The 23,839-nt window shown below is 38.0% G+C and overlaps 1 protein-coding gene across 6 annotated transcripts in view; it reads right to left on the bottom strand.

The window, feature by feature from the left end:
- Window positions 1–23,839, bottom strand: part of UTRN (utrophin) — a 390,409-nt gene that overhangs the window by 175,698 nt on the left and 190,872 nt on the right. The window lies entirely within an intron of this gene.

Consider the following 23,839-nt stretch of genomic DNA (forward strand, 5'->3'; position numbering starts at 1 on the left):
GTGAACCACCACAATGATTCGTAACTGACTACCCTTCAATCTTTAGAAACATCTCTGAAGATGTTCTTGAAAAAGTGTGGATAAACATTTGGAAATAACACTCACTTCCTAGAAGAAGGATGTTAATGATAAAAATGGCAGCAGCAAATACAGACTAAAAATAATCGGCCAAGCACCTTTCTGCTGTATCTTTATTTTGATGCAAAAAAAACCCCAAACCACCTGCTTCTTGTATTCATGTACACTGTTTTAAAGTTTCTTCATTCCTCCTGCCATACTGGGCTTATAGCATCTGCCTGCTAGGATGCAGAACTGCATGGAAGTTATACTACGAGGACCAGGTATCCTCTTTGCCCAAGTTAGCACACTTGGCAAAACCCTAGGCACACCACATGCAGAACTTCCGCCTTCCACATAAATTTCTCCTGAAGAATTCAGTTAACCAATGTCAAAACCTAGCTTGGTGGCCATTACTATTCACTTAGGAATCAGCTTGATACAATTTTATCAAGCAGCTTCATTAACAGCAGTTTCATTAATAGAGTTACAACAGGGACAGCACTTGCAGTGCTTTGGAGACGCAAACAGAAATTCAGCTTTCATAGAACGGCACAACCATTTAGGTGAAAGGGAGCTCTGCAGCTCAGCAGCTCAAGGCAGGGCTGATTTGAAAGCTAGGTAACACTGCTCAGACCATTGCCCAGTCAAATTTTTTCCCATCTATGCTCCACTTCTAATCTGCAGTTTATAATAACTCAAATTAAGAGAAGTTTTCCTGCATTCATTTTGTATTCTGCATTTTACGCAAAGACTTTTACCAAAGTCCATTAAATATACCACACATTTAAAATAACTTAGATAAAAAAAAAGTTAAGGCAGCAATGGTTATTATGTTTGCTGTCATCTTCCCCTCCTTGCACATGAACTACTGTAGAAATGTTTATGACAGAAAACACTGTACTTTAAAGATTATGAGTATGCACACAGAAGCAATTAACAAATGAAATGCCGTGGAAAATGCCATTTGAAAGATACGATCTTTTGCAAAGCTGCACCCTATAAGGCTATTAAAAGGAATGTTAGCAAAATCTCGGCAAATCTGCACTAAGACTACCATTCTTTTGATAATGAAGACATGAACAGAAATAGTTCATTTTGTTAAATAAGTGTGTTGCATATGAATGCATGAAATTTCAAGCTATATAAAATAACTTTTGCAAGAATACAAAGTAACAGCTTATTCGACAGTAAATGAGTTGCCTTGCCACTTCTACCATTCCTTTAGCAAACAACTTGTATTGTGACAATCTAGCATTACCAATAAATTAAGAACTGGTTCACTATGCAAAAACATAATTACAGTTCAATTTTGGACAAAATAATTCACCAACTCTAAATTAAGCTAATGTTCCCATTTCTACAGAACAATACAGCATGTAGGCATAGGGCTTTGGCACTTAAATATTTCCAGTGAACATGAATGGGAACTATTTTATTCACAGCATGATGTTCCTTTCAAAAATTAGCTGGTAAGACAATGCTAGCAGAAATCAAAAGTGGTAGCAATTAACATACCTATATTGCGCATATAACTAAGAAACTTACACTAATTGGCAAATATTATAAATTAAAGCTTCATTTGTTCTTTGAGAAACAAAATCAAGGGAAAACAACCAAATATTCAGCTATATAAAAATGCTTAAATCCCCCCCCCCATATTTCTCTAAAGAAATACAAGGTTTTAAATATAAATTTTTTCTTATGAAATTATCTAATTTACTCTGCAAGAAGTGAGCTGGTTCTAAATATCAGGCTCTATATCAGGCTAAGAACTGGAAGCCTCAGAATGAGAGCCTGCAGCATATCAAAATCTTTTGAGGTACAAATATAGTAAGTAATTTACATGCAGCATCACAAATATAGTACCAGAAATAAGTTTCTGAATAAATTATAAAGCTAAAGAATACACACAAGACTAGAAGAAGGAATCAGCTGAAGGCAACATGAATGAGCCAAGCAACACGGTACATATTTTATTATTTCCCTTCCTTTCACAGAGGACTTCTGGCATATTTCACTGCCGTGCAAGTGATTGATTCTCTCAGAAAACATGGGCATGTAGAACACAAAATGGCTGCTTAAAGCTTCTACCTAAAAATACAAATCCCTCCCTTCCTTGCAAAAGGGCAACGGAGACAACTGTCAGCTTCCACCATTGGCCAAGTTAAGGCCAGAACCCATTCACTGATAGGGAACAAGCAGGAGGGGGGGCAGCTCACTTCACCTACTCACCACCTGTGTCTGCCCAAACCTCTCAGGCAGTCCAGCAGTAATTTCACCCACTACAAACTCCAGTAATTGCAAGAATATTACAAGATTACTACAAATATTAAAATATCAACTCAGTTGATTAAAAGAGATTCCATCCAATTGCTATTTTCTTTCTGCTCGTATAGAAAGAATATATACTTAAGAGGGCAAGATGAATTAATTTCATGTTCTTTGCCAGTTATTAATTTTGTATTTCAGATGAAGTGAAGACATTTTAATTCAAAAAATACATAGGCAGTAAGAATTTCCAAGAAAATAAGGCTGGTAAGTCTGCTTTAATGACTTAATAGATATATTGTCCATTATACCAGCAGACATCTTAATCTTCCTCTCATTTCCTTCAGACATTAAAGAAAAATTCTAAATCAAATATCTGAACTAGCTTAGTTAGAAAGAAGGTTTACACAGATGTGAACTTACTCCTGTCGTGTCAGGAGTTTTATTTCTCTTCATTAGGCTGATCAATGTTGCCCCCAAAAATCAGTTTTCAGAAGATGTAAAATACTCTAACAACTTGGAAAATTTCTGTCCTTGCATATTACTTTTCTAAGAACATGTGTGCTTTCCCCACATGAGATTTACAACGTTGTTTCACAATGCTGACACACACACATACAATCAGCTTCCTAATGAAAATCAAAACAAACAAGACTAAGATCCAAACTAGCCCTTGGAGAATTTCGATTAATACACCATCCATTAGGCATCTGTTTCATTACACGATGCAGACCTCTAGATTATAGCAGCATTAATAACTGTCTACAGACTGAGACATTTACATGAGTTTCTATAATGAAACCACTATGCACAGTGCAACCCTTGGTGATTCATTTGGCCTTTACCATCACATAAAAGTAAATTCAATTTGGCAAAAGATTTAGATTTGAATAAACATCCCAATCTATCACTGATGAGTTAAAATCCTTGGCACTTCCTACTCAGTATTATTTCGATTTAGATGCACTGAAAGCAACGCAGGAGTGGGTGTTTCTTTAAAATTCTTCTTTTACCAACACCAACGCACAGGCAGCTAATGCCTTCTTTGCTTTCATGGGGAAATTAATATGTTTTTAATTGAAGAAGTAAAAGTTTGGGGTATTACAAGGTAGTCAAAAGGTTTTATTCCATCACGAGAACTCTTGAGCACTTCCACTTCATCAAGTCTTGTTGATCAGGTGAGCTCCAGCTGCCACGTGCTCACTCCAGAGCACCAACCGCTCACTCTAGAAAAGGACAGCACTCTGCGAAAGCAGCACAGGTTGCAGAAGGCGGCTCAGCACAGAACAAAACAGCAGACTTTCTGTGAGCAAACACGCCATGCCTACTGCCTTCCCCTCCAGCCCACACAGGGCTGGATGGGAAACGTCCATGATCAAGGCAGGCTTCACTCACGGTCCCCAGCCTCCCAGTGAAGCTCACAGGCACAAGAGAACCAGTAATCTGGCCTGTCAGGGGCATAAAGGGAACCTACTCCCTAGCAGTCATCTCATTACTAATGAGCCCAACCACTCCCTGATGAGAAGACTCATTTTCAAAGAAATTCCTCAGTGGAAATACACCCAAGCGGCTGTCGTGGCTTCAGATGCAAGCACTGTCTTCCTCAGAAGAGAGCTGAGCAGGGAACTACCACAGCAAAGAATTGGAGTTATCAGAACTTCACCTGCGTTTCCTGCACCCGTATTTATTCACTTCTTAAGTAGTCTTTAGAGTCAAAGTCCACTTTTTACAATCTTAGGAAGCTCAGCCATAGTTTTGCCAGAGAAAAACAGTAGTTATAACAAAAATCTCTTAAACTGGTAAAAGTATCTCTTGTTCAAAGAACAACTGCATATTTGTTTTTCATCATTATCTTGCTGTTCCCATAACTTATCACGAAGACATGCAAGTCTCTCCTTCGCAGTCAATAAATTATTTTCTACAGTCTATGGTTTCATAGTAGAAAAAGAGAGATGATTATCAAGGCCAAGATTTTTCCAAAATCATTATTAGTAATAAGGGAAAATTCATTCTATTTATCAAATATTTCAAAGTTCTACCTAAACATGGAGGAACTCAATCAATACTAAGAAAGCAGACCAGAAGACAGTAGCCAAAGTATTTCCACAGAATAAGTCTTTCATAAATAGGGCAACACGGGTTGATAAATGGTGGGCTTCGTTACATACAAGGCAGCAGAGAGAAAAACAGGAAGAGAAATTCATGATCCTATAAGGCTTTCTTTACTTTCAAATCCAGTCGGCCAACCAGAGCATTCTTTTATGTATAAGAACCCTTGACATAATTTCACAATAGCGTTATAGAAGTTTTCTATAAAAGCCCACATTTTAAAGATACCCAAACCAATCCTAACAGAGGTTGACCTTACCAAAATCACACAAAAGCATTTCCAATGTGAAGAAACATATTGCTGTAACTCAATTTTTCTGAGCACTTGGTTTCCACATGTCAGGATCTAAAACTAAAAACACTTCAAAATACTTTTCAAAATAACAAATGAGAGAAATAAATACATACACCTTCCATCCAGATGTACAATACTTGCAAAGCTAATGTGTAAAAACTAAGGTTTTGTTACTCCCTGGAAGCAGACAGCCGTTTTCTCACTGGTCCCCCATGGTCCTATAGAGTCAGCAATGAAATTAGAGAAAACCCCTAGAGGGACCAAGAGTCTGTTTATAATGATTGTCAGAGTCTAGCAGGGATGATTAATGTCAGCTGAAGTCATTTAATAATTTAGGAGTCTTCAGTGCAAGATATCCAATTTCTTATAGCAGTAATTAAGCATTCAACTCCTTTCTTGTTGTGTCTGTGTGACTCCTTTGCACAGTTTGAAGGGCAAATCTTCATTTTACTGCCAACCAGAAGAACTATTATCACTGTACCTGGACTCGTACCATTTATATTCTTCTTGCTAAACACAGCAAATGAACTGTGTGCCGGAGTTGTAGGTGCTCAATTCTTCCAGTGGTATCTTTTCTGGACTATGTGTCCCACCAGTATTAAATATCTACTGGATTAGAGGAATTTGTGGAAGTTGATATGAAGTTAGGCTAGTGCAGTAAGTACTCCAGAAAAACACTGCTTACCACATTTCTGGTAATTTTGTAATAGAGGTATTTGTAGTTTATAAAATCCATATCTCTTTAAGGAAGAAAAGAGATAGAATAGGATAATATGTATAAGCTAGTAATAAATTCCAATATTTAATTTGATTTCACAATCTATTTTATGTTGCTTATGCATGTATTGACAAAATCTGGCTATTAAATTAACCTTAAATTAGAATATTTCATGTTATCACTTAATACATTTCACACATTCATACTGCAGCAAAAGATGAAGCATACCCAGGTTTCTCTGAGGTTAATGCAACGGAATTTTGTGTTTTCTTAATTGGTTTCACATCACCACAGAACCCAGACTTAAAAAACATCAACTGATGTACTGCTTTCTTAGAAGAGGCTGTCTAAAGTGACAAGTTTTCACCCTATTAAAACACTAGTCTAAAACTTACTTGCAGAATATTTACAAATTAATACAAATCTTATCAGCATGCAATCTCTTTTCTGTTCATAGTTCGACACCTTGACAGCCTTTTTTGTAACATTTCTCTCACCGCTGCTCCTGAGAAACCTGGTAGCAATGAAAGGATGAGCTTCTGCTCTAAGTAGCTAAGTAAATATAAGCATGTCTCTCATTTGAAGGAGTCATGCTCACATTAAAAGTCAGAATCAAATCTTCGACAGCTGAACTAAGAGCACACATGGTATCAGTATCCCCCCTTCCCCACCAGAAACATCCATTAGAACTTCAGCTTCACACATGTTACTTTGATTAGATTCTTGGATTTCAAGCTCTTCAGGCAGAATGATCATCTTATTGAATAAGGGCAAATATTTGTTAGGGGTTCTTGTTTGTTTAATAAAAAAAACTTGCTCACACTAGTTTTTGTCAGTTTTGTCCTGTTGACAGCATTACATGTAAGCAGGGGTTTGTAAGGCAAGTTGTCTTTTCTTCCACTCACACAGTAACTCTTCTCTACATTACTACTAGTATGACTTTATTTTTAAACACAGAAGATCGAAATTATCTATAGAACAGAGTAGCCACACCAGTGCCTAGCATAGCAACCTTAAAAAGATTCCTATTTTAACTCACTGATTCACCTCAAAAATGCAGTCATCTTTGCTGCATCACATTGGTGGCATACCACCACATGATCAGTTAAAACATCCTGACCCTCTTCACCTGAGCCCTCCAGTTCACCTATGCAGTTCACACCATAAGTTACTATTGGTCCTCCAGTACACAAAATTTGTGCTATGTATAATTAAATGCCAACACACTGCTCCAGTCTTCAACTCATTTAGTTTTTCACGGAAAGTTTTCCAATTCTTGTCTGTATTCAGAACACCTCTTAGCATTGTCTCATCAACAAATTTAATCAGTGGACACCTTTTCAGGCCATGTTCTGCATTAAAGTATTTCCTCGCACTGTCCCAGTACTGTCCCCTGGATGAATTTCTCAAATTACCATCAACCACCCAAATACTTTCTTTTTTGGCAGAACTCCTCATCATTAACTTTTGATTCATATCTTACTAACTTATTTTATTAATCTAAAACAATGAAAGGGTGTTAGTAGTGTGTTATGGTAATATTTTCATCCACATAGACTTAAATACAGCAGTGAAAAAAACTACCACATTGCCCAAGTTTAAATCCTGCCTTTTTTCCCTTTTATTTCCTTTCTTTAAAAAAAAAAAAGAAAATCCTGTCTGACAAAACTATGCTCTGCTTTCCGTAATTCTACAGAATGCCCATGAATACGTTTGAGCTAGAAGAAAAGGATTTACACTGAAAACCTAAAGACAACTTATTTATATAATCAGCGGAAACACAATCAATCAAAGGGCTACCCAGAAAAATTAAGTTGGGTTCCTAAATACTGAATACGAATTACCCTCTCCTGCTGCTTGCTCCTTTCCGTTAACTACATAGGAGAGACTACGGTTTAGAGAGCATTCAGGTTTCTAAACATCAAATGAACAAGATTCTAGCATAGTCTTCTGACGGGAGTGGTAAGAAAAAACAACTGAGCAAACTATTAAAAAACAAGTGATACTATTTCACCAAGAAGCTATTCAAGCAAGCCAAAAGAAATCCTCTACTACACGGGATATGTCAGTATACTTTTCACTTTTTCAGTAGCTCATGTGCACAAATCTCAAAAAAATATTCATATTTGAAGAAAATACCAGAATTGGGGAAACTTTTTTGTGATACAGAATCTCCGACTTCAGTCTACAATTGAGACAACACTCAGACTGTTGCTGTGTTTCATCCTAAAGCCAAGACAAAATTATCCTTGTTTTCATTTACATGCTAGCACTTTCCAGGGTAAAATTTCTATTCAGATTATTAATTTGCATTATTACTTTCCTATGAAGCATCTTAGCCAAATACTAAACTGCTGTCATTAAGAAAAATGAGTAGTTTTAAGATCTACCTTCTCCGTGCACTGAACTGCAATAGGAGAATTATCAGAAGAATTTTTGTTCATTAAAAATTAGTTCCTGCATCTGAACTACTGAGACAAAGAAAACAATAGCTAGAAAATTCCCATGCTGGTAATCATGGCTCTGCCTTTCTCAGAGGAATCAGTAGATATCTTACTGAAAATATGGAAGAGAGGGAATACAATCCGTATAAGGCTAAACTATGCCTAAGAGAGCATTTCCAGAACTCGGTCTTAAATATCCCTTTTACCGGCTGCAATTTCAGTTTCGATTTCCAGCAATTCAGTGAAAGAGGTTACTCTGTCAGGTTGCAAATGTCAAGTACTACTAAAGACTCAAAACCCATGAGTCAAACATAAAAGCTTAATAGTCTTCTGTTTCAAGGGCTTTTAGGATGCACTTTGTTCCCTTTATAATTTCTTTTCCTTAATACTTTTCAAATAAAAAGACCCTGAGATTATCACCTAATAACATGCTCCCCAAGGAAAAGTGCAAATGTTCAGAAACTCACGATGGTCCTGGCAGTACTGAGCTCAATAGTAACCCAATTAGGAAAGGATTAACCGAAAATATCTGTGCATGCACACATCCACGCATTCTTGCTCCCCTCTGTGCCATAGAGTCCTCTGAGATCTACAGACACCAGGCTGGCTAGCAATTGAGGGCTCAGAAATTTCTTTGCTTGATAGGGTGTAGAAGGAATAGAAAGAGATACAAATACGCACCACCCCAGCTAAAGCAAACAACTGAGCAAGTTCAAAGAAGTTTTGTTAGCTTTTCTGTGTAACTTCATTTAAGAGCATAAGTCAGCCTGTAAGGAACAACCACCAAGGCAGCTCTAGCAAGTGAGCAATTCATTATTTATCTGTGCGTGCCTGTGCAAGCATTTCATATATCTATGCTGTAAATGCATTTCTAGATCCTTGCAAATCCTTTTTCTCCTTCCCTTCCGTGGCATAAACTGCTTTTCAGGCAGTTAGCTCACAGATGTCAATCGAAACACCTTTTACCTTCAGAGGACAAAAATAGCTTCCTAGCCTAAAGCATAGCAAAAATCCTGAAATCTAGATAACTTCAGTTTGACCCATTACTACTTCAAGGCAGAAAACAGTTTTGAGCAGAAACCATATCTTGCATTTTGAGAAGAACAAAATTGGACATTCTGACAATAGTCTGAACCAAATGTCCTGATTTTGGCTGGGATAGAGTTTGTTTTCTTCATAGTAGCTAGTATGGGGCTAAATTTTTAGATTTGTGCTGGAAACAGTGGTGATAACGTGGAGATGTTTTAGTTGTTGCTAATTTGTGCTTACACTAGTCAAGGACTTTTCCAGCTCCCCCTGCTCTGCCGGGTGCACAAGGAGCTGGGATGTGGCACAGCCCGGACAGCTGACCCCAACTGGCCAAAGGGATATTCCATATGATGTCATGCTCAGCATATAAAGCTGAGGAAGGAAGAGGGGACGTTTGGAGTGATGGTGCTTGTCTTCCCAAGTAACCGTTACTCATGACAGAGCCCTGCTTTCCTGGGGATGGCTGCATACCTGCCTGCCCATGGGAAGGAGTGGATGAATTCCTTGTTTTGCTTTGTTTGTGTGCACAGCTTTTGCTTTACCCATTGAACTGTCTTTATCTCAACCCATGAGTTTCCTCACTTTTACTCTTCTGGTGCTCTCCCCTGTCCCACCAGGGATGAGCGAGTGAGCGGTTGCATAGGGCTTGGCTGCTGACTGGGGCAAAAACACGACAGCGCTATACTATCAATTAAAAGTAATTAAAACTAACAATAGGAAGCCTGAAAATGTCGACCAAATACTTAACGGAGTAAGCATTCAGTCTCTTTATGGGGAAGGAAACTGCTTTTTACTTCTGCTTCTAAATAAAGGCAGAATGGGTGATTGGATGCTTCTGTCTTCTGGTTCAAGACAAAGAACAGGATACACAGCTAAGAATGTAACTTCAGAGCAGCTGCAAGAGGACAAGCTAAAGAAGCCAGTATGCAATAGCAGGAATCCTTCCTTTGATACAGTCTCCCTGTCCCCAATTATTACTGAGCCAGGGGGCTTCATGGATCAGACACTACCCAAACATGATGTTTAATAACCCTGACAGACTACATTTTTTTTCCCCCCATGATTTTGTCCAAATATTTCAAGTTCCTTTTCACATTTGGCCACTTGCAGAAATGAGTTCTACAATTTAATTATCTGTCATATGACAAGATACTTCCTTTTATTTAATAACTTGCTGCCTCATTAGATACCTCCTCATTCTCACGGCAGGAGACAAAGAACAAATCATTCCGTCCTCATCTTCTCTCTGCTATTCAAAGAGTTTATAGACTTCAATGAGATGAGTAAAAGCACATGGTTTTCCATACTGAGAATCATAATTTATTTACTTTCATCCCATTTGAAAGCCATCCAGGACATCTGATTGCTCTACTTGCCTTTCTCAATATCTTTTGCAGTTAAGTATATCCTTCTGAGTATAAGGCAAAAAGAAAAAAATTAACACAGTATCCAGTAATAAGATTTACCATGGGCAGGCAGTAGTGTAAATAATGCTTTCCATTTTATTCTCCTATTAGAAACTATTAATTAATTTTATTGCTGAATGAAAAACAAATTACTTTTATTCCTTTGCCTTTTTTGTTTAGACAACTTTGTATCTGAGTCAACACTAAACTCAAATCCAGAATTACCCTGAAGAACTTTTTTCAAGTGTAGCCAATTAAGATTCAATTACTGTTCATGTATAATTAGAACTGTTTCTTCTGACAGTCTTTCATATGCCATTTTAATCACCTTAGAAAGCATTATTCACAGTCCATTTTAGTTTCGCTGTCTTTATGCAAATGTGCAGCAGTACACTTCAACATCCCACTATTCATCATCTTTTCACAAATCCTACACTAATAGATTCAACCGTTAAAAGGTCATCTAGAAATCTAAACCAAAAGAGTCCTCCTTATACCATGAAAGCTTGAGGGGTTTTGTCATTGGTTTTTTAAATATAAAAACATCAACCACAGTGGCTTCCCCTCCCCCCACCCTTTTTTTTTTGTACAGGGACCTGTCATAGTTTTTGGTAATATAAACATATTGCTTTAACTGAATCACTTTATATAGTGGCTTTTTGACTCTAAAGAATTCTGACATATTTTTGTGGTATGGCATCTCTTCAAAAGCTTATAACTCTTTCTCAATATGTAACAGTTATTAAACATCTACTAATTCTGTTCCTTTCTATAGTTTTCAGCAGCATTATCCATATTAAAATCAGATTTGCTGGTCTAATTTCCAGGACACTGGAGTCATTTTTTTAAAAGCTATCATAACATTTGCCACCTCTCCATAGTTGGATATGCAGACCAAAGGACAAATTTGTACACTACAAACACCAGTTCAGCAATGCCCTGTAAGATTTGCATGAAAATCCTTGAGTAGATTCCTCATTATAGTAGTCTGGTCACTATACATTTTGATGTGACCTACTTACTAAAACTCCCATTTTGGGGGAGAAAAGGGCCACATAAAATAAATTTAAAAACCACCCCACCCACACCCACCCAAAAACAAAACCCAGCAATCCATGGGACACCACTGTACCTACAAAATAAAACTCAGACTGAATTAATTTCAAAGGAAGAACTATCCTAACTTGTTTACTCTGGAGTACCACTACCAGTGGCTGCAAGACAGCTGTTCTGCAGGTAGCAACGCTGCTCCCCAGCCTCCCGAACCAGCCACTTTCTTGGACACCTTCCAAGCCAGCAGTCTTGCCCACATGCCGCAGGCAGAAGTACCTGAATTAATCTCTTAATTAGTGACTTCTAATAGGGTCAGGCTGAATGCAAATAGATTTATGTTTCTGAAATATGGACCATCAGGTACAAATGCAGTGTTGATATCAAAATGCCTGTGTCAAGAGGAAGGCTAATGGCTTCTTTTTCACCTCTTGAGCTTACACAAGGAATGAACGCCTCTGAGAAAAATCTCTTCCATATCTTTTCCAAATTCCTCTCACAGGGTGATGCTTCTAGCTGATTTTGCAGGCAGTCCAGGCCAGATTATTTTGCTGCGTTTGTGTCTATTCCAGGCTCAGACCTCTGGTACTGATTCCCATTAATGACTTCCTCCTATTTTCACTTCAGTCATATGAGGAAACAAACTTTTGTACACATCTAATAGTGTATCTACCTCCCCCATATATTCATAGTTTTTATAGATACAGATGGATAGATAGCCTGGTTCTCTGGTTCTCATTAACAATAAATACAATGTCCTTGGGTATAATTACTGCTCAACTGTACAGCATCACAACTTTTTAAGTGTCAGTGACATAACCTATACTAGTCACGCGTACCTGTCACTCTATACACATCCAATTTACTTGCTCCAGAATAAAATTCGAACACTAAAACAAATTAGCTTTTTGGTTTTGTTTGGAGGTCTTATTTTTGCCTACTTTATTTACAAAGTACTTAAATTTCTTCCCCAAATCTGCTATTACTACATCAGGGGTGCACAAGGAGAGGATCCATTTTCCTTCAAACGCTGTTCCTAGGGTCTTAATCTATGCCTGGGTCCCTACAAACTAAGAGGGGTAAATAAGCTACAGGAGGAAAAAACCCCTAGGGTCCAGTGGGGCAAACCCACTTATTCTGCTCTTGCATTTCCTTGCTGAAGTGGTTACAACAGTTAATTGCCACTAGAGCAAGCGCTCTGTGAATTACGGCTATGCCAATGGCACTTACGTGGATGAAAGAAGAGCAGCTATGCTGACAGGAGACCAATCATGTCTGTATGCTTATTTGAGTTAAACAAAAAAACATCTTTTGTTTTGCCGTATAAAATGTAAAAACCTTAAGCAAAATAATAAAACGTCTCATTAAGATGCTTTATTGTGTCAAAGCATTAACACATTTTTTTCTTGCAAACTTTTTTTTTATATCTCCAATATTAATAGATTATGGGATCTCTAGTGCAGGTGCATTTTGCAGTGAAATCAGCAGGTTTGAGATACCAAAAAATAAGAAATTAACCCCCTCCCCAAGTCACCCCCAGCATTCCTTTCAAAGGACAGATGAGCACACTTTCTTTAGAGAATGGTAATTATTCAACAGAAACATTATCAGGTGTGCAGAAATTACATTTCTAAAAAGATACCTAGAACAATTGCTGCAGTTTTTATCTAGCAAGACCAGGACAAGAATTATGTTTGCACCAGGAGTATATGACTATGGAAAGGCTTCACGCTTCAACAGAAATAAAAACTAAAACTCAATAATCAAGATAATATTAAGAACTATAGTAACAAGAACATCAGTATATTACCCACACAAAAGGGACTGATTGTGATGGACAAAATTTAACAAGCATTTTCTTTAAGCTTTACTAACGTGGAATCTCAGTTTAAGTAATCAGATGCTTCCCTCAAGCATTTTACATTATATAGTGATAAATGTATTTGTTATTTTAACAGAAGTGTTATAATATGTCATCATCTTCAAGCTCTCCTATCCCTCTTCCAGAAAACGCCCACTTAAAAAGCACTCAGAAATAGCACAGTGTAACCTGCAATAAAGAAAAACACTTTCATAGGGGAACATTTGATACAGAAGTTATAACTGTCTTCATAATATAGGTCATCTTTCCAATGCTTGATTTAGTCATTTACCTTCACATAGCTACAAAGAAGTTAACGTCCACTGAAGCTCAAAATGAACTGAAGTCCAAATGAATTGACACAAGTAAAAAGCGATATCAAACAGCAGGGAAGTAATATGGCCTGCCAAATGACATTCCAGTATTGGAAAAGTTTATTTTCAAGAAAAACAGTGGTTTACAGAGCCGTAATAGCTCTGCTATTTCACCATGAAGTATGCACGTTCAAAGAAAACATCAGATCAGAGAAACTGTATATGCAGATTAAAACTGTGGTGTACAAAAATAACGTATAACAAATTATTAGTGAAATAACTATACCTTCCCCCCCAATAAATTACATATTTTCTTCTCATATAAATCTTGGTACAAAGCTCCCAGCTCTGGAAACGTGAAACAGCGCAGCTGATTCCAGATTTGCTATCTGAAGTTATCCAACAATATTTTAATGTAAGAGACATGGCCATAAAACCAGCACAGTCCTTAATGTTACCTGCAGTAACCATAAATCCTTTACTTTTGCTCATAATTTCACCAAGCTTTCATCATTCAAGCTAAAATGATCCATTTTTACAGTTGTTTTTTCCATTCTCCTAATGAACAAGAAAAATGTTTTCACCCTATTTTAAAAATAGTACTTAAAGTAACTATAGCAGCATGCATCAGAAGCAGTTGTCATCTCCTATCCATTTTGACACCACCAAATCACCATCACTGTTAAAACACATCAAAATTTGACTATTTCTCTGAGGATTTAAATAAATGTATCTATAAACAAATTAATAAGTAGCAGCCAGTTTGTTCCTGGCCAGAAGAAACTAAAGGTTTAGCAGCCTAAACTCCCCAAAACTTATTTCCATTCTGTATGTGTTTCAAGCCTGGGCACAGGCTTTCTACATGGAGTTGCACTAAGTTGAGAGTCAGGAGGGTGCCAAAATAAACGCTGACAGCTGGCATAGCAGGGAATAAGAAACTGATGGGGAGGTGCAGCATTCAGAAGAAAGGCTGGACCACATTGTGGAAACAACTGCAACAGGAAAAACATAAAGAGCAGGTGGGGAGAACGGAAACCGGATAAGGAACCTGGAGAGAAATTAGGACCTAAACCTGGTGCAACTGAAAGAGCTATAGACTGAATTAAGAATCCACAGCAGCAAGAGTTGGACATGCTGAGGAAGATGACTGGGATAGGAACCAACCAGCATGGAGAGAAGACAGGAACAGGAAGGATATGGGACTGGGAAGATTACAGTTGGAAGGATCAACATTTGCAGAAGCGAATGAACAAGAAATGCTGCGCAAAGCCTGCAACAAAAGACCCAGTATCAGCACCCACCTCTCAGTCACCTTCTTGTCAGCAAAAGAAATGAGTGCTCTAAAACAACTGGACTAGACCCTAAATAATAAGATTCCTCATGTTTGGATGCCTGACTTCATACCACAGGCACCAGTCTGCACACTGCCAAGAGCTTGCACTTGCAGATGAAGTCAGTGAAAGATGTTCCATGAACAAATACTTAATAAATGCAAGCACTCACCGCAAAAATAAGCAAGAAAGTATCTTGAACACTTCAAGTATCCAGAAGTTGTTGGACAGTTTCTCTATTTCTCTGTTTCTAATTGCAAAATTGAGGAAAGGTCACACCATTCAGCTTAGCACACAAGCTCATTAGTATATATGAAACACTTGGGTACTATAGTGCCACATAAAAAGTGTGTCTAACCAGTAATACTGCTCACAAAACAGAGTTCAAATAGCATGATCTAAAAAGGAATGGGGCCACATGTTGAACAGCAAGGAAGAAAAACACTGAGCAGGTGTTCATTAAGCAAGTACCAGCTTTTGCACGCCAAATGAAGCAAGAGGAAAGAGTGGAAAGATGGCAGAAGCATTTAATTAAGGACTGAATCATAACACATGCACACAAGGGAGGCAAATTAAGGTTACATAAGTGACCTTAACTGTAGCATCTCCTAACTTGAATATTCAACATGACATTATTAATAATGTTTTTCTAGTCTTTTGTGTGCAATAAATCACAGCCACAATCAGTAAGAAAAAAAAATTGAGTCAGGCCTCTACAGTCTTTCTTTTGACCAAAAAGCCAAAACAAGTGAAGCTGATGCTCAGACTTACCCTTCAAACTTACTCTGTTTCATTAGCACAAAGCTTGAATAAAGGGGCACAGGAAGGGAGAAGACAGGTCAGGAAGCATCAGTATTTCTACACAGAATATATAGGCACATGCTCTCAGGGCAACTTCAGAAACAAACCAGCTAAGTGATGAAAAAGCATGCCTCATATTCAAATCTCAGGAAACAGATCTGTGCCACTGTAGTACTATGGAAAGTGACATTCTTTATTGTATAACATCATTACATGATTACCTATCCTATCCATCTACTCGTGAATGCATACACAGATCTGCCTGTATCCACCTGCCTTGTACTTTGCACTTTAGATTAGCCAAAGCAGGGAACATACTTTTATTCTGTTTGCACACCACCTACCACGGTAAGACCCTGGCATTTTTGGAGGCTATCACGCTAACAGTGTCGTAAGAGCAATGCTTGTCCTCTCTGACTTCCATGGTCTCAAAACTACTGCTAGAAGAGTGGTTCTAATATGCTTCTTAGACATTAATGTAACAGGCAGACCGCAGTGCGATACAGGCCACATCTACATGAGGAAGCACAGAGTGCCACAGGAACAGGCCAGCGGCATGCGAACATTTAAGCTGAGGGCCATGTGCCCTCTTTCAGTGCCCAGGGCTCCAGGCTAGCTCTCAACTGGCCCTATGGGCTACATGCCTATGAGTGCCTGGAACATACTAGATGTGCCTTGGGACTGCATCTTCCAGTTGAGTTTCATCCGGAACAGTATTCTGTTTCTGCACTCTTAGTTGACAGGATGATATGAACCAAAAAGCAGGGACACACCTGCTTTGAGAGGTTTTCCTCAAGAGCGCATTTCTGATGTGAACAGAATCACTGATACAGGCAGCCGCATTCCACTGGCACTGACTGGCAGCTACCAGCTCCTGCCCTCTGCCCCACTCCAACTTCCCACACTTTTCAGGATCATTCCCTTCCTTAGTGGAACTTTTCAGGGATTCTAATGCTCAGCTGATAAAGCAGGTAAAGTATGAAGTCCTTTGTACAGAAGATGAAACTTATAAAACTTTTTTTTGCTGAATTTACATGTACCATCACCTACAGAAATAAGCCACATGCTTCCAAACAGTTATTCTTTGCATATGCAGCAATTACATACAACTCATTAATTTTCATGTGGGTTTTGCAGTACTGTCCAATTAACCATTTGAATGCCAGTCATCTTTATACGGGGGAAAAAATATTGAGTAAATAATTAATAAAATTGCAGGAACAATGGTTCTTGCTATCTTTATAACTGCCTACATCCCAAATTTCTTCAGGGATGTTAATATGCAATCCTCTTTTTCAGCCAGCTGAACAGATGGTGCTTTATTACTAAAAAAGGGGAAACAAACCCAGAGAATATTGAAAGAGTTGTGAGTTTACTTACAGACAGAAGCTAAAACAAAAAAAAAAAAAGAGAAACTATTTTGGTGCAACAAAAATAGAGACATTAACTTCTCAGGTGTATTTTAAAGGCAAAGGTTTTACATCTGTAGCAATTATACTATCCTAAATTTTAAGAAGTTGTTTACTCCCAGAGTGGCTCTGAATTCAATATTTAGCTGACCGGGGCTGGAAGTAATTGCTTCTAGAGGCTCTGAGGTAGATAAATAAAATGCATTAATTTATAGCACAGAATAATTCCTTTGTACATGCAGCATTTGGAAAATGGATAATAGCCTGTAATTTACTGAGAAATTATTCTTCACATAAAATGAGTAAAAAGTAGCAGTGCCACATGAGGCTGCAACATGTAGAGTACTTGCAACGGCACTAGGAAAGCTCGATACCACTAGCCTGAACTTCTGTTCTCAAGCACAAAATGCTCGAGGAACCATATTCCATAACAAGCAGTATTCCATGAGACTCATGATGATTCTCTTAACAACTGGTATAGTTTAAATGGTGTTCTCTATTGTGAACCCACCGTTTTCTAGTTACCATAGATGTCAAAGCCGTGGCTAAAAGCTGTTGCAGTAACACCGTGCAGAGCAACCACCTTATTTCCACCCAGCTGCTCCATAAAAAAAAAATCTCATGATCCTCTCAGTTACCTGTGACTACACTGTGACTTGTTTTAAATCAATATTGTTCCATCCCTCTAGGCTGTTTATGAAGTATATATATTCCTCATTAGCTGCCAGAAAACAATCCTATGTCATGTTTGTTTCCTGTCTTTAGCTGCATGCTTCTTCCTTTCTGGCCATCCTATTTCAACTCAATGTAATCGATAGGCCTAGCAGAACACTGTTTCTTCTAGGCTCAAACTAACACGCCCATCAAATGTCTCAATTTTCTTTTCAAAGCACTTTCACATGTTTGGAGACCCTTTCCAGTCTCCAATTTATATATTACACCCACCTGCCACATGCATACCAGGATAAGATTCCTCTTCCAGTGCACTAAGTATTCCTACTTACAAATTGTTGCTCTCTACTACTAGCATCACCTATTTTTCTTCTCTTGCTAAGAAAATAATAAAAAATCCACCAATAATGCATTTGCAACCTAGAAGAATCATACACTGCTTGTTTAAAACCCATTCTCTCTCATCATGTTTTACTACGTTTATCACTTGGTTTGATTAAGACTGCAAGTTCTTAAGGTTTTAATTTCTACTTCTGTAGAGTGCCATGCTTAACATGCACTATAAATGCTACATAATGATAATTAAAACTATTAATCTACTGCCAACAGAAAACTGCAACTGGATTAAAGTAGATTAATTTGTTCTAAAAATCACAGTCTGTTGATTTGGTGGAAAATATCTGGGATGCCTGCTGTACTTCTAGATTGGTTTGTTTTGTTTTCTTCTTATCCCATAGATTAACTCCTATAGTTTAGTACTTTGTTGTTCTCTGTAAAGAATCAACGATTACAAGAACTCAATTTTATGATAGATTAATTTTTCCAACAGATTAAGCATTACACCTTCAGCAACAGTGAACTACCTGTGCCACTTCTCACAGATACATGGTGCTATAAGCCAAAATACACAAGGATCTTTTGGCACAGCTGCCCAGCATTAACACATCCCCAAGCACAGATTATTCACAAGTGTCTGCAAATACAACAATGTCATTAACATTCTTGACCAGATAAATATTTTTGCAAGTGTGTGCTTCAAATGCCTCATTAAAACACCAATGAAACAACTGGATTTTAAAATCAGCTCTTGTTCAAGTTCAAGAAGGAGAGCAAGTCTCAGCCCACGCTAGTACCAGCATGGAAAGCACCAAAACACACCACAGGGCTTCTGCTAAGTCTCAGGAAAAAGTCGAAGCAGTGAAATCCACAAGCAGAAGACAGCCCACACACTCATGTTTAGCTGCTGCTGCCAGCTTATTACAGCAAACATCAAGGCAGTCTCCAGTCTCCTCCAGTCACTCTTCCTTTAACCTCTGTCACTTTTTGTGCAGAACACTTTCAACTACTCAGTGACAAGCTATCAAAGACTAATTAGGTAGAAAAGGATTTTAATAACCAGTTGGACAGCCTGAGTACTAAATTTTCTAGTTCTCAGGTGTGCTTCAGGCACCTTGCCCATCTTTATTCCAACACATACCCTAGGTTTACCACCTTGTCTTACAGATACATGCACACAACTGTACATATAGAACTGTATTCTATTTGTATATTTAATTCGACTCATCACCAAGGCTTAAAAGAACAAATTGGCCAGAAAATAAATATTACTGCAGAGTGTGATGAAAAAAAATTTACCACTTACAATCTTTAAAGAGCTCGCCATTATCAGACCTCCCAACCTCTGGAATCTCATTGCAGAAGAATTCCCAAATCAGGTCACAGCACAGACACCTGCCTGGCGTGGCATGAAATGCGTCCCCCCAGGAACATCAAAACTTAATGCAAGACTATAGCACTCGCTTACTGCCAGGCAGCACACTGCTAATTGGAGACTTCCTGAGCATTACCACCTACTGGCCAGGCACAGCTGCTTTGCAGAGCACACAAGAGGACAAACAACTTCCTGAGCCCATGGCACAGCAAACTCCTGAGGTGGTGTTAAATCAGCAAGAGGGGCTGCTATCAAAACAGTGGGCTGAAGTACGTGAGAGTGACTGCCTTGCATGCAAAGTCAATATTCTCCCACACTTAAAATAAAGATATGCCCGCAAATACACCTGAACAAATTAAAAGCTGCTTTATATATTTTTAGGTAATCATTTAAGACATTTTATTTTTATAAGCCCAGTCACATTTTCTTGATTAATATCATGGCTTCTTCCATACATCTACTGCCCAGAGATCATGACTCCTTGAAGAGCATCCTATGGCATGTCTGTGGTACTTGAACTTACTGCAGAAACTTTAAGTATTGCAGTTTGTAACACAGTTTAAGGTAAAAAGGTCACTGGCAATCCTTGATTTGCCAGCTGATCTGTAATGGCATGGCAAGAAACTCAACCAACCAGCACTGGATACACACAGAAAGGGAATACTGCAAGAAAGAGGGTGCCTACAACCACTTCACTATCCAGGTCACTGAGATGGTGCAAGAAAGACAGGATTCTTGTACCAGTCTCATCCTTTCAAGCAAGCTGAAGTAGCAGCAGTAGCTGTGGGGTGGCCCAGCAGAGTAAAGAATCAAGAAAGGCAATGATAAAGACTCAAACTGAGGTGCTAACACTAGGTAGGAGAAAAAACACACAACTCAGAAATAAGCTTTTTTTAATGCGTTAATAAAAGATGTAGAAAACCGCCCCCCAAATGCTAAACAGCTCCTTATCTTCAACAACTCTCAGGAGAAGTAACTTGGCAGTTACAATAGCTGCTATCCAATGGAACCAATGGATTCAATGTAAGATCTGGGAAGTAGAGAATAGGAGAAACAGATCTGGCAACACCTGCCTTTTAAAATGTAATCCCACTGCGCTGAAAGCAAACAGGATTTTGAAGACATCTCTGCTACTGAAAACTTCTAAAAACAGAGGAGCCACTAAAACTTTATGGAGGCTCTAACAAACTAATTAAACTCACTCACTGACAGTGCCAATAATTTTTTTTATTTTATTTTTTTAAACACTGATATGTAACAGACAACGTATAAACATGAAAAGACCGAAATTATTCTTACTTCCATGGAATGGACCAGGGCATGTAAACTGATGCTACAGGCGCCACAACACGGCTACCTACACTGCCTCGTGGATGAAAGTGCTGAATCTAGCATTGTACATTTTGGGCACCATCACAATATACATTATGTCATTTAGATATAGCTCTCACCTTTAATTACTCTCTCTGTGCTTACCTGTCTTAGAACAGACAGTACTTAATTTCTCACGTTGTTTTCAAGTTCCAACAACACTATGCAAAAAAGGGCCAAAGATCAACTTGCTTATGTGACACCAGGTCAAAAACTTTCAAAGCTTTGATTGAAACTTTGAGGGTAATCATCAAGACCTGACATTTGTGTAAAGACAGGCATGCTTATGACAAATCAGATGAACTAGTTTTACTTGGGCCACTGCAACAAAAATATTTCCTGAAAAGCTCCATATAAAAAAAATATAAATATTGCGTTCCGATACAATTCTAGGAGATTATTTTAAATTTAAAGGCAATATTCAAAATTTGTTTGCTGTTCACTAAGAAACAGGCAAAGACATCAAATCTTACTATTTAGTTAGTGATTAAACTTCTGATAAAATAAAGGACCAATAAAGTTTCAGTTGGAAGCTGGCAGATTCTCAATGCTTCATTAACCCATACTGACCAGAGGACATTTCCTCCATTCACTTCCTGAAAGTAAATGCTGTGATTCAAATTACTATTGGACTCGTTTATAAAGTTTCTTTTTAATAGGGGGGAGAAAGAAAACCAACCCAATTATTTTTATTTCCAAATATATCATTCACTTAAAGATTTCTAGGCAGAAACTTGCTTCTTGCTCCAAACCACTAGCACACATTTGCCAAAGGCTAATTATTTACCTAAACAAATGCATATGTGAACTATAAAGCATTTATTTCAAGTCTTACAAGCATCATTTCCTTTAGAGGAGTCTGTTTCACAAGGAAACTCTTTCCTTTACCAGAAATAACATGCCTTTAAAAGCTGCTATAATAACCGGTGAACTTCTCATATAAGAAGTAAAATAATTTGAATACAAGGGATGAAGGAGACTACCATGTCACACTTTTCCCAAGCCCTGATAGCATGCTCAACTCCATTCTCACCACAGGAGCAGCTCCAAGCAGGGATCAGGACTTGCTGACACTACTTAACTTTACTGCTTGTTAGGCACAGCCAGAACACCCACAACCTTCAATTTTTTCCCTGAGTCTTGTAACAGCCTGTTTTTCTGATAGGGTTCAGAGCTTATGACTAACATAAATAAGTACCGCTCATTAAAGACATGACAAGATACTATTGTGGATAACTCATCAGAAAAAAATCATTCAATAACAAGCAAGAACAAAATTATTTCCCAGTCTAGCCAGACAGACGTGATAGCAGCAAATTTTACATTATGCTTTTACAAACTAAATACAAGAATGCAGAGGTCTGAAAGAGCTACTCTCCCCGTTACTTATCAAATGGAAACATTTCCTCCCATCCTTCTTCATCACACAGTGGCACAAACACGTTGGATCTACAGCAATACATTAAAAATGCTAGCCTATCAGGAAACAGAGAACAAGCAGAGAGAATAAGAATACAAAAAATACATCTTTTCAGTGAATAACAATCAGACTAAATCATCGCTTATTTAACACGCAGGACAAGCAGGGGAATACTTGCTTATACACTTGCTTCAGGAGCCCTTTGACTGTTCTACTCCTAAAATGATCTGAAGAGATTCTGAATCAAGCCGACTTCCAGGCATTAATGCGGTCACCATTAATAAGTGTCTGTCTCTTCTGCTTACTTGCCTCTATCCACACACAGGCTTTTCTGTGCAATACCCCTTCACATTTCATCTTTCTCATTTCAGACCCTGACCCACAGATTTTCCTGCATTTAAATACTCTGAAGAGGCAAGCAGACCATGAGATGAACAGCAACACTGATCAAGACAAACTGGTATTTCCAATGTTTTTTTTCTTTTCTTTTTTTTTTTAATATTGCAAAGGCTTTTGCTTTCACTTACCAAGATTGCAGCAAAAATTAAGAATATTAAATACAAAACCGGAGTTCAGTAACTCTTCAGAACTGTTTCGTCATTGTCTACAGTTACACCTTATATATTACAGAACGGCAGGGTTTTATTCACCTTTTTGTTCTTTACTGTTTTATCTTGCTAAACTAAGCTTTGTGTATTAAGACATCCTGTGTGCCTACACATTTATTTAAAAACAATTGGCCTAAAATTTAATTTTACAGAAATTTTAGGAAAAGGAATTTCTATCAAAAGTCTTTCAGTTTAGCACCTACTTTCATCCAACACAACTGTCACTATTACTACTTTATGACTGGGAGGAAATTCCTAGAAATTCCTGGACTTTAGGTGACTCTGTCATCACATCTATCGGGGCTAGTAGGTCACCTACTATGGAATGACTGCTATCTAACTCTTGCTCTTTTGCAGGCGGACTGTTACCTATGAAACTCATGATAGCCCAATTATCGAGTTTTCCAATTTTGACCAGCCTGATGATGCCGCATGCCTAAAAGAAAGATCTTGGGAAAGGAGAGATCTCCTTACAGAAGCCAGGAGCAGTTGGCCAGAAAAAGGCACAAAAAGTTGAGGATCTGAAAGCACATGTATTAGTAACTCCTTTAAGATCCTGTGTTGAGTATTTATGTGACACATCGATAGGAATTGCAGAGCTATAATTCCAAAGGAAAAAACTAGTAATTTTCACATTTAAAATAAGAAAAGCTTTCAACATGTAAACCTATCAATACCTTTGGGGTGGTGATTTTGTTTTGGCATGGGTTTTTTTGACAAACAATTCAATCCACAGCAGTATCGCAGCTCTACTTGGGTGTTAAATCACCATGTTTCATGGTACAGTGGGAAGGAGAACTCTTAACACACATAGACATGACAGACAACATTTGGCAATTGTTATTCCACTCTGTCTTAATAAAAAGCCCTGCTTCATTACAGCTACAATTTATAGAAGGGGGAGGGAGAGGAGGCAAAGTTAGCTTAGATTAATGTTTTTAAGTGACTAGAGAAGCTTTTCC

Source organism: Phalacrocorax aristotelis, chromosome 3 (genome assembly GCF_949628215.1).
Source record: "Phalacrocorax aristotelis chromosome 3, bGulAri2.1, whole genome shotgun sequence".
Taxonomy (NCBI): Eukaryota; Metazoa; Chordata; class Aves; order Suliformes; family Phalacrocoracidae; genus Phalacrocorax; species Phalacrocorax aristotelis.